Raw genomic sequence first — 12,229 nt, forward strand, 5'->3', positions numbered from 1 at the left:
CTCTGTCTATGCCCCTCATAATTTTGCAGACCTCTATCAGGTCGCCCCCTCAACCTCCGTTGTTCCAGTGAGAACAAACAGAGTTTATTCAGCTGCTCCGCATAGCTAATGCCCTCCATACCAGGCAACATCCTAGGAAATCTCTTCTGCACCCTCGCTAAAGCCTCCACGTCCTGGTACTGTGACGACCAGAATTGAACACTATACTCCAAATGTGGCCTAACTAAGGTTCTATACAGCTGCAACATGACTTGCCAATTCTCATACTCAATGCCCCGGCTTATGAAGGCAAGCATGCCGTATGCCCTCTTGACTACCTTCTCCACCTGTGTTGCCCCTTTCAGTGACCTGTGGACCTGTACACCTAGATCTCTCTGACTTTCAATACTTTTGAGGGTTCTACCATTCACTGTATCTTCCCTACCTGCATTAGACCTTCCAAAATTCATTACCTCACATTTGTCCGGATTAAACTCCATCTGCCATCTCTCCGCCCAACACTCCAAACGATCTAAATCCTGCTGTATCCTCTGACAGTCCTCATCGCTATCCGCAATTCCACCAACCTTTGTGTCGTCTGCAAACTTACTAATCAGACCAGTTACATTTTCCTCCAAATCATTTATATATACTACGAACAGCAAAGGTCCCAGCACTGATCCCTGCGGAACACCACTAGTCACAGCCCTCCAATTAGAAAAGCACCCTTCCATTGCTACTCTCTGCCTTCTATGACCTAGCCAGTTCTGATTCCACCTTGCCAGCTCACCCCTGATCTCGTGTGACTTCACCTTTTGTACCAGTCCACCATGAGGGACCTTGTCAAAGGCCTTACTGAAGTCCATATAGAGAACATCCACTGCCGTACCTGCATCAATCATCTTTGTGACCTCTTTGAAAAACTCTATCAAGTTAGTGAGACACGACCTCCCCTTCACAAAATCATGCTGCCTCTCACTAATACGTCCATCTGCTTCCAAATGGGAGTAGCTCCTGTTTCGAAGAATTCTCACCAGTAACTTCCCTACCAGTGACGTAAGGCTCACCGGCTTGTAGTTCCCTGGATTATCCTTGCTACCCTTCTTAAACAAAGGAACAACATTGGCTATTCTCCAGTCCTCCGGGACATCACCTGAAGACAGTGAGGATCCAAAGATTTCTGTCAAGGCCTCAGCAATTTCCTCTCTAGCCTCCTTCAGTATTCTTGGGTAGATCCCATCAGGCCATGGGGACTTATCTACCTTAATATTTTTCATGACGGCCAACACCTCGTCTTTCTGGATCTCAATGTGATCCAGGCTATCTACACACCCTTCTTCAGACTCAACATCCACCAATTCCTTCTCTTTGGTAAATACTGAGGCAAAGTATTAATTTAGTACCTCGTCCATTTCCTCTGGCCCACACATAGATTCCCTTGCCTATCCTTCAGTGGGCCAACCCTTTCCCTGGCTACCCTCTTTTGTACGTGTCGAACAGCTGATTGGCTGTTGAGGGGGAAATTTGCATACGTCCGTGTGCTCGCCCTAACTTGAAGGTGTACCTCAGCAAGAGACACGAGCTGTTCAAGTGAAGACAAGCATCCAGCAGAGGGCAGTAGAGCGGAGATGCTGATTGGCTGTTGCGGGGAAAATTTGCATACGTCCGTGTGCTCACCCTAACTTGAAGGTGGTTTGTGCAGGAGCTGTTGTCAAGTGACACTTAAACCCGAAACACTTCTTCAGTGTTTCCCTTCCTACCCCCTCCTCTAACCCCCAAAAAACCAACCGCTGTTAAGATCAAGAGGAAGGCTCGACGGCAGGTACAAGTCGAAAGAAGTTGAACCATGACGTCACAGCCTGCAGGTAAGTGACTGGCTGGTGACTGGTAAGTAGTTTTTCTTTTATTTTCCCTCCGGTATTATCGTGCGGGGCGCAGAGGTTGCTGAGTGAGTGCTTGCTGAGAAGGAGTGAATAACAGGTAAGCTCTTTCTTTCTTTTTCTTTTTTTATCTAGAGGGGATGGCAGGGAAGGTAGTGCAATGTTCCTCCTGCAGAATGTTTGAGGTGAGGGACGCCGTGAGTGTCCCTACTGATTTCATCTGTGGGAAGTGCACCCATCTCCAGCTCCTCAGAGGCCGCGTTAGGGAACTGGAGCTGGAGCTGGATGAACTTCGAATCATTCGGGAGGCAGAGGTGGTCATAGATAGAAGCTTCGGGGATGTAGTTACTCCGAAGAATAAAGATAGATGGGTGACGGTGAGAGGGGCTGGGAGGAAGCAGTCAGTACAGGGATCCCCTGTGGTCGTTCCCCTTAGTAACAAGTATACCGCTTTGGATACTACCAGGGGTAAGCCAAGGGGTACAGGTCTCTGGCACAGAGTCTGTCCCTGTGGCTCAGAAGGGAAGTGGGGAGAGGAGTAGAGCATTAGTCATTGGAGACTCCATAGTTAGGGGGATAGATAGGAGATTCTGTGGGAACGAGAGAGACTCGCGGTTGGTGTGTTGACTCCCAGGTGCCAGGGTGCGTGATGTCTCGGATCGTGTTTTCAGGATCCTTAAGGGGAGGGGGAGCAGCGCCAAGTCATGGTCCACATAGGTACCAACGACATAGGTATGAAAAGGGATAGGGATGTAAGGCAGGAATTCAGGGAGCTAGGGTGGAAACTTAGATCTAGGACAAACAGAGTTATTATCTCTGGGTTGTTACCCGTGCCACGTGCTAGCGAGACGAGGAATAGGGAGAGAGAGGAGTTGAACACGTGGCTACAGGGATGGTGTAGGAGGGAGGGTTTCAGATTTCTGGATAATTGGGGCTCATTCTGGGGTCGGTGGGACCTCGACAAATGGGATGGTCTACATCTGGACCAGAGGGGTACCAATATCCTGGGGGGAAAATTTGCTAATGCTCTTCGGGAGGGTTTAAACTAGTTCAGCAGGGGCTTGGGAACCTGAATTGTAGCTCCAGTATACAGGAGGTTGAGAGTAGTGAGGTCATGATTAAGGTTTCAAAGTTGCAGGAGTGTACCGGCAGGCAGGAAGGTGGTTTAAAGTGTGTCTTCTTCAATGCCAGGAGCATCCGGAATAAGGTGGGTGAACTTGCGGCATGGGTTGGTACCTGGGCCTTCGATGTGGCCAGGTGGCCATTTCGGAGACATGGATAGAGCAGGGACAGGAATGGTTGTTGCAGGTGCCGGGGTTTAGATATTTCAGTAAGCTCAGGGAAGGTGGTAAAAGAGGGGGAGGGGTGGAATTGTTAGTCAAGGACAGTATTACGGTGGCAGAAAGGACGTTTGATGAGGACTCGTCTACTGAGGTAGTGTAGGCTGAGGTTAGAAACAGGAAAGGAGAGGCCACCCTGTTAGGGGTTTTCTATAGGCCTCTGAAAAGTCCCAGAGATGTAGAGGAAAGGATTGCAAAGATGATTCTGGATAGGAGCGAAAGCAACAGGGTAGTTGTTATGGGGGACTTTAACTTTCCAAATATTGACTGGAAACGCTATAGTTCGAGTACTTTAGATGGGTCTGTTTTTGTCCAATGTGTGCAGGAGGGTTTCCTGACACAGTATGTAGATAGGCCAACGAGAGGCGAGGCCATATTGGATTTGGTACTGGGTAATGTACCAGGGCAGGTATTAGATTTGGAGGTAGGTGAGCACTTTGGTGATAGTGACCACAATATGTACCTGTCAGGCAGGGAGGAAGTGGTCGAGCAAGGGAACCGTGGTTTACTAAAGCAGTCGAAACACTTGTCAAGAGGAAGAAGGAGGCTTATGTAAAGATGAGACATGAAGGTTCAGTTAGGGTGTTCGAGAGTTACAAGTTAACTAGGAAGGACCTAAAGAGAGAGCTAAGAAGAGCCAGGAGGGGACATGAGAAGTCTTTGGCAGGTAGGATCAAGGATAACCCTAAAGCTTTCTATAGATATGTCAGGAATAAACGAATGACTAGGGTAAGAGTAGTCAAGGACAGTAGTGAGAAGTTGTGCTTGGAGTCCGAGGAGATAGGAGAGGTGCTAAATGAATATTTTTCGTCAGTATTCACACAGGAAAAAGACAGTGTTGTCGAGGAGAAAACTGAGATTCAGGCTACTAGACTAGAAGGGCTTGAGGTTCATAAGGAGGAAGTGTTAGCAATTCTGGAAAGTGTGAAAATAGATAAAGTCCCTGGCCCGGATGGGATTTATCCTAGGTATCTCTGGGAAGCTGGGGAGGAGATTGCTGAGCCTTTGGCTTTGATCTTTAAGTCATCTTTATCGACAGGAATAGTGCCAGAAGACTGGAGGATAGCAAATGTTTTCCCCTTGTTCAAGAAGGGGAGTAGAGACAACCCTGGCAACCTTAGACCAGTGAGCCTTACTTCTGTTATGGGCAAGGTCTTGGAAAGGTTTATAAGAGATAGGATGTATAATCATCTGGAAAGGAATAATTTGATTGGAGATAGTCAACACGGTTTTGTGAAGGGTAGGTCGTGCCTCACAAACGTTATTGAGTTCTTTGAAAGGTGACCAAACAGGTGAATGAGGGTAAAGCAGTTGATGTGGTGTATATGGATTTCAGTAAAGCGTTTGATAAGGTTCCCCACGGTAGGCTACTGCAGAAAATACAAAGGCATGGGATTCAGGGTGATTTAGCAGTTTGGATCAGAAATTGGCTAGCTGTAAGAAGACAAAGGGTGGTGGTTGATAGTAAATGTTCAGACTGGAGTCCAGTTACCAGCGGTGTACCACAAGGATCTGTTTTGGGGCCACTGCTGCTTGTCATTTTTATAAATGACCTGGAGGAAGGCGTAGAAGGATGGGTGAGTAAATTTGCAGATGACACTAAAGTCGGTGGAGTTGTGGACAGTGCGGAAGGATGTTACAAGTTACAGAGGGACATAGATAAGCTGCAGCGCTGGGCTGAGAGGTGGCAAATGGAGTTTAATGCAGAAAAGTGTGAGGTGATTCATTTTGTAAGGAATAACAGGAAGACAGAGTACTGGGCTAATGGTAAGATTCTTGGCAGTGTGGATGAGCAGAGAGATCTCGGTGTCCATGTACATAGATCCCTAAAAGTTGCCACCCAGGTTGAGAGGTTGTTAAGAAGGCGTACGGTGTGTTAGCTTTTATTGGTAGAGGGATTGAGTTTCGGAGCCATGAGGTCATGTTGCAGCTGTACAAAACTCTGGTGCGGCCGCATTTGGAGTATTGCGTGCAATTCTGGTCGCCGCATTATAGGAAGGATGTGGAAGCATTGGAAAGGGTGGAGAGGAGATTTACCAAAATGTTGCCTGGTATGGAGGGAAGATCTTATGAGGAAAGGCTGAGGGACTTGAGGCTGTTTTCGTTAGAGAGAAGAAGGTTAAGAGGTGACTTAATTGAGGCATACAAGATGATCAGAGGATTGGACAGGGTGACAGTGAGAGCCTTTTTCCTCGGATGGTATGGGGACATAGCTTTAAATTGAGGGGAGATTGATATAGGACAGATGTCAGAGGTAGGTTCTTTACTCAGAGAGTAGTAAGGGCGTGGAATGCCCTGCCTGCAATAGTAGTGGACTCACCAACACTAAGGGCATTCAAATGGTCATTAGATAGACATATGGACGATAAGGGAATAGTGTAGATGGGCTTTAGAGTGGTTTCACAGGTCGGCGCAACATCGAGGGCCGAAGGGCCTGTACTGCGCTGTAATGTTCTATGTGCCTCACTGGAACATGCCTGTCCTGAATTCCTTTCAACTGACACTTGAAAGCCTCCCACATGTAAGATGTTGATTTACCCTCAAACATCCGCCCCCAATCTAGGTTCTTCAGTTCCCGCCTAATATTGTTAAAATTAGCCTTCCCCCAATTTAGCACATTCACCCTAGGACCACTCTTATGCTTGTCCACCAGCACTTTAAAACTTACTGAATTGTGGTCACTGTTCCCGAAATGCTCCCCTACTGAAACTTCTACCACCTGGCTGGGCTCATTCCCCAATGCCAGGTCCAGTACAGCACCTTCCCTAGTTGTACTGTCTACATATTGTTTTAAGAAGCACTCCTGGACGCTCCTTACAAACTCTGCCCCGTCTAAGCCCCTGGCACTAAGTGAGTCCCAGTCAATATTGGGGAAGTTGAAGTCTCCCATCACCACAACCCTGTTGTTTTTACTCTTTTCCAAAATCTGTCTACCTATCTGCTCCTCTATCTCCCGCTGGCTGTTGGGAGGCCTGTAGTAAACCCCCAACATTGTGACTGCACCCTTCTTATTCTTGATCTCTACCCATATAGCCTCACTGCCCTCTGAGGTGTCCTCTCGTAGTACAGCTGTGATATTCTCCCTAACCAGTAGCGCAACTCCGCCACCCCTTTTACATCCCCCTCTATACCGCCTGAAACATCTAAATCCTGGAACATTTAGCTGCCAATCCTGTCCTTCCCTCAACCAGGTCTCTGTAATGGCAACAACATCATAGTACCAAGTACTAATCCAAGCTCTAAGTTCATCTGCCTTACCCGTAATACTTCTTGCATGAAAACATATGCACTTCAGGCCACCAGACCCGCTGTGTTCAGCAACTTCTCCGCCTCAGAGCCAAAGTGGCCCTATTCCCTAGTTCTCCCTCAATAGGTCACCTTCTGACCTATTGCTCCGGTGCCCACCCCCTTGCCATACTAGTTTAAACCCTCCCGTGTGACACTAGCAAACCTCGCGGCCAGGATATTTCTGCCTCTCCAGTTTAGATGCAACCCGTCCTTATACAGGTCACACCTGCCCCGGAAGAGCTCCCAGTGGTCCAGATAACGGAAACCCTCCCTCCTACACCAGCTGTTTAGCCACATGTTTAGCTGCTCTATCTTCCTATTTCTAGCGTCACTGGCACAGGGAGTAATCCTGAGATTACAACCCTCGAGGTCCTGTCTTTTAACTTTCTGCCTAGCTCCCTGCACTCCTGCTGCAGGACCTCATGCCCCTTCCTGCCTATGTCGTCAGTACTAATATGTACAACGACCTCTGCCTGTTTGCCCTCCCCCTTCAGGATGCCCGCTACCAGTTCGGAGACATCCTGGACCCTGGCACCAGGGAGGCAACATACCACCCTGGAGTCTCTTTCCCATCCACAGAAGCGCCTATCTGTGCCCCTGACTATAGAGTCCCCTATGACTATTGCTCTTCTGCGCTTTGACCCCCCCTTCTGAACATTAGAGTCAGCTGTGGTGTCACTGATCTGGCTGCTGCTGTTTTCCCCTGATAGGCTATCCCCCATGACAGTATCCAAAGGGGTATACCTGTTCGAGAGGGGGACAACCACAGGGGATTCCTGAACTGACTGCCTGCCCTTTCTGGTGGTTACTCATTTCTTTGCCTGCACCTTGGGTGTGACCACATTTATATAACTGCGATCCATGACGCTTTCCGCCATCTGCATGCTGCTAAGTCCATCCAACTGCTGCTCCTCTCGAACCATGCGGTCTGTGAGGAGCTCCAGTTGGGTGCACTTTCTGCAGATGAAGCCATCCGGGACGCTGGAAGCCTCCCGGACCTGCCACATCTCGCAGCCAGAGCACTGCGCCCCTCTAATTGACATTGCGTCAATTAATTAGTAAATTAAATTTATAAGTTTTTTTAAAAAGTTACTGTTAACTATATGTTTCCTAGCACTAGATTTATAAATGTGAAAGCTAAATACAGTACTCTCCGATCTCTGGCGTGGATACCCCTCTAAATCCTAATTAAGCAATTATGTTGAATTAGTTTAACAATGCTTAATTTTTAAATTTAGTGTAGATTTCCAACCAGCCAATCAGGTCACAGCTTTACTGTGATGGCACTTTAGTTTCCCACCCCATCACACACACAATTTGAAAAGGTAATAAAAATAAATAAAAATCACTTACCTTCCCAGGTTCTCAGTGCTCTCTGGTTCTCTCCCTGCAGATTAAAAGTTACAAGCCAGAAGAAAGAGAACAAAACAGCAGGGAAAAAGCATCTTCTCTCACTCTGCCCCGAATTACCTCACTGCACCAAGTTCCAAATTCCCACTCTGGACGCGTCTCCTTGACTTGCGCATAGCTTCTCCCCCCTCCCCCCATCTCCCTCCTTCCTCTACCCCCCTCCCCCCTCCTCTCTTCTCCCCCCCCCCCCCCCTCCTGGAGGCTCGAGGGGCCAAATGTCCAAGTCCTGTTCCTATAAGAGTTGATCCCATTGGCTGGAACACTTGGCACAGACACTCTGCTGGGACCCATTCGAAGTGTTCAGCCAACCAACAGTGCAGGTTGTGCTTGTTACAATCATGTAAATGATTGGCAGCAGTAATGGGAACACCTTTTTACAATGGTGTCAGCGGAAAGCAGAGAAACTCCCTGTGGTGTGTGATTATGAAAGCAGCAAACACTCAAGATTAGGGACAGAATATTTCCTTTTTAATTTTTCCCAATTAAGGGGTAATTTAGCTTGGCCTGCACCTACTTTGCACATCTTTGGGTCGTGGGAGTGAGGTCCACGCAGACACGGAGAATGTGCAAACTCCACAGACAATGACCCGGGACTGGGATTGAACCCGGGTCCTCGGCAGCATGAGGTAGAACATTTCAACACTAGAATTCTGGCACTGACTCAGAGAAACTTCACTGATGATGATGAAAGGGCTGCTCTTCTTTCTGATTGTTTTGGTGCTGAATCCAACTTGATCAAACCGGAGCAAAACCAGATGATAGCTCCGATCGTGCAGGTCTGTAAAAATCTCTGATCTCTCAGCAGCCATTGCTTAGATGGTTTAACTTTTAAACTATTTTACTCTTTTTCAATGTCATGTTTTGATGTGGGGGGGGGGGGGGCATTGGTGATTGTCAGGTTATAAGAAAGATTAGAGAATTTAAGGTAAACCAGTTCCACAGGTAAATCCCCTGATGGTTTAGTCACTATCTGAGTGGGTCCAGGGGATGGTGGGCATTGGGTGCTGATCCAAACAGATCAACAGTGAAAACATAAATTACTGGTTTGGCCCGAGTTGTTGGATTTCAGACACAACATTGTTCCAGATTGGACACTCTGTAATTGGCCTCAGTACCCAGGTATTACAGGGGGAATTCACAGTTGCTGATCATGATCACTGCTACCTGCTGCAGAATGTGAGTGTGCACTGTGTGTGAGGGCAGGGATCAGGTGCTCCTTGAATCCCTTTCCTCCACACTCACTGTCCAGTCTCCCAGGTGAAGAATGGAGAATTCGGAGCGATACTGGAGGTGTCTGTGGAACCAGTTCATTACACCAGGGAAGGGAAATGAGAGTAAAATGGTTTCAAACATGTTTATTTTAATGGATTAATATTGCAACTTTCTTGGAGATGGAGATGTGGCAAGGGGTGAAATGATTCATTGTCAGTTACTGGGGGTCAGTTGGGAATTGAGTGAACAAGTTGTGGGTTGATGTCCCCTCCAGTACATAGAGCCGAGGACTGTGGGAGTGCTGCACTGTTGTGGAGCCCAGCACTGTGGGAGTGCTGCACTGTTGTGGGTTGATGTCTCACCCCAGCACAGAGCCCAGCACTGTGGGAGTGCTGCACTGTTGTGGAGCCCAGCACTGCGGGAATGCTGCACTGTTGTGGAGCCCAGCACTGCAGGAATGCTGCACTGTTGTGGAGCCCAGCACTGCGGGAATGCTGCACCGTCGTGGAGCCCAACACTGCGGGAATGCTGCACTGTAGTGGAGCCCAACACTGCGGGAATGCTGCACTGTCGTGGAGCCCAGCACTCCGGGAGTGCTGCATTTTGTGGGTTGATGTCCCACTCCAGTACATAGAGCCCAGTGTAGTGTTGGCCTGAGCAGTGTGTATCGGCAAGCACGGAGACAGCTCCGAGCCTAGACCCATTACTGTATATTTGTACATAGTCCTTGTAAATATTCACACTTAACTGTCACAGTGACAGAATCAGCTTCATGTTTTCTCATTGTTTCTTTCCCTCAGTGTATAAATATCTCACTCACTTCATTCTGAATTTCAGGTTCCAATCTCCATATCTATTTGTCCGAGCCTATGTGGAGGAACCATGAATTTGTCTGTAAAAGCCCCAACATGATTGTAACACATCTTCATGCTTCGACTCAAGCAAACCAAACTGTTTCTTGATGTAGTGAAAGTTCCAGATTGCCAGCAGCCTAAGCTCTTCACTGACTGAAACCTTCGTTCCTGGAAACAGACTGTTTGATTGCCTCACTCCCGTAACCCTGTATTACTGCTATCTGAATAATGGGCTGTAATCATAAATAAAACTTACTGCATTGATCACTGCTTTCTATCCCTGTCTTCTTTCTCTTTAGGATCAGTGTCTGTAAACAAGGTGCCCGGGGTGGAATGAGACTGGGGACAGATGTAGGAATTCCAGGAAATGGGAAGGGGAAATCAGTGCAGAGAAACTCTGAAATTTCAGAATAACCCATTCATAAATGGACTGAGATAAGGCCCCTCAGTGTCAGCACTCTGACCAATCACAGTTTAAGATATCTCGCAAATACCGGGGTGTGGAGAAGGAGCTGAGGGTCTGGAAATAGTTTAAGGTTATGAGATGGGAAAGGGGATCAGGGGTGGGGTAAGGGGATCGGTGAAAGGGATTGGAGATCAGGTGCTTGGGCAAGGGAATTGAGGGTGGAGAAGAGGATCAGGGGTGGGGGAAGCGGGTCAGTGGATTGGGGTAGGGAAGGGGGTTGTGTGGAGGAGGGGATCGGGGGAAGGGGATCAGGATGTAGAGGAGGGGGTCAGGGTGGAGAAGGGAATCTGGGTGTGAAGGGGATCAGGAGGTGGGGGAATCAGGGAGTGTAGTAAGAGGACGGGGTGGGAGAAGGGAATTAGTCAGTTGGGAAGGGGATCAGGGGTGAGGGAAGGGAATTAGTGAAGAAAGGGATCGTGGTGTGTGGGAAGGGGGTCGGGTGAGGGAAGGCGATGAGGGATTTGGTGAAAGGTTGGGGGTACGGAAGGGGGTCAGGGTTGGAGGAGGGGCTAGAGAGTCAGGGAATGGGATCGGGGTTGGGGAGGGAAGGGAATCAGAGGAGATAAGAGGGTGTGGAAGGGGGTCAGGGGGTGGGGAATCAGGAGGTGGGCGATCAGGGGGTATGGTAAGGGGACCAGAAGGTGGGGGAAGGGGAAAGGGATCGGTGGTGGGGGGGGGAGGAAGCAGATTAGTTGGTGGAGAAGCAGATCAGGGTGTGGGGGGGAGGGTTCAGGGAGTGGTGGAAGGGGATCAGGTTTGGGGAAGGGGATTACTCGGTGGGGAAGGAGATCGGGGTGTGGAAAGGGGTCGGGGGGGCAAAGGGATCGGGGTGGGGAAGAGATTAGGGATGGGAGAAGGGGATCAAGAAGTGGGGGAGGAGAAGTGAATACTTGTCTCAAATCTGCCCTTTTGGACAAAATCTATTCCATTTCAAGTTAGTGATTAAAATCCAACCATGATCTCACTAGCGGGGGATCCACTAGCAATGTCAGTTGGATAAATATTAAACTGTGTGGGGAAGGAGAAATTTAATCTAATTCCTTTTCTCTCTGTCTCGGTCTCCGTTTCACCAACTTCAGGAACCGAGACACAAAGACAGCACTGATACCTGCAGATTTCAATTTATTGTCACGTGTAACAAGGTACAGTGAAAAGTATTGTTCTGTGTACAGTCCAGGCAGATCATTCCATGTATTAAAAATGTAGGACATACGATAAATATGCAATGTAAATACATAGACATAAACATCGGGTGAAGCATACGGAGCGTAGTGCTACAACAATAGAGAAGATGCGTAGAGGGATCAGTTCAGTCCATAAGGGGGCCAGTGGGGAAGAAACTGTTTTTGAATCTGTTAGTGCGTGTTCTCAGACTTTTGAATCTTCTGCCTGACGGAAGAGGTTGGAAGAGAGAATAACCCATGTGTGAGGGTTTTTTGATTATGCTGCCCGCTTTCCCAAGGCAGTGGGAGGTGTAGACAGTCAATGGATGGAAGGCGGGTTCACGTGATGGACTGGGCTGTGTTCACAACTCTGTAGTTTCTTACAGTCTTGGGCCAAGCAGTTGCTATACCAGGCTGTGATGCAGCCAGATAGGATGCTTTCTCTGGTGCATCTGTAAAAATTGGTAAAAGTCAATGTGGACATGCCGAATTTCCATAGTTTCCTGAGGAAGTATAGGTGGTGTGCTTTCTTGGTCGTAGCGTCAACATGGGTGGACCAGCGCAGGTTGTTGGTGATGTATAAACTCAGGAATTTAAAGCTGTCAACCATCTGCACTAGGGCACCACTGATGGGCGG

General features: G+C 48.2%; 1 protein-coding gene and 1 long non-coding RNA gene across 2 annotated transcripts in view; both read left to right on the forward strand.

Moving 5' to 3' along the window:
* The window catches only part of LOC140426718 (uncharacterized), a 137,817-nt gene that overhangs the window by 24,468 nt on the left and 101,120 nt on the right, over positions 1–12,229 (forward strand). The gene's annotated exons all lie outside the window — the stretch shown is intronic.
* LOC140426719 (uncharacterized) lies at positions 8,072–10,227 on the forward strand. Its single transcript, XR_011948281.1, has 2 exons — positions 8,072–8,673; positions 9,947–10,227. It is a non-coding gene; the product is annotated as an uncharacterized lncRNA (long non-coding RNA).

This window comes from Scyliorhinus torazame, chromosome 7, assembly GCF_047496885.1.
Source record: "Scyliorhinus torazame isolate Kashiwa2021f chromosome 7, sScyTor2.1, whole genome shotgun sequence".
NCBI classification, from domain to species: Eukaryota; Metazoa; Chordata; class Chondrichthyes; order Carcharhiniformes; family Scyliorhinidae; genus Scyliorhinus; species Scyliorhinus torazame.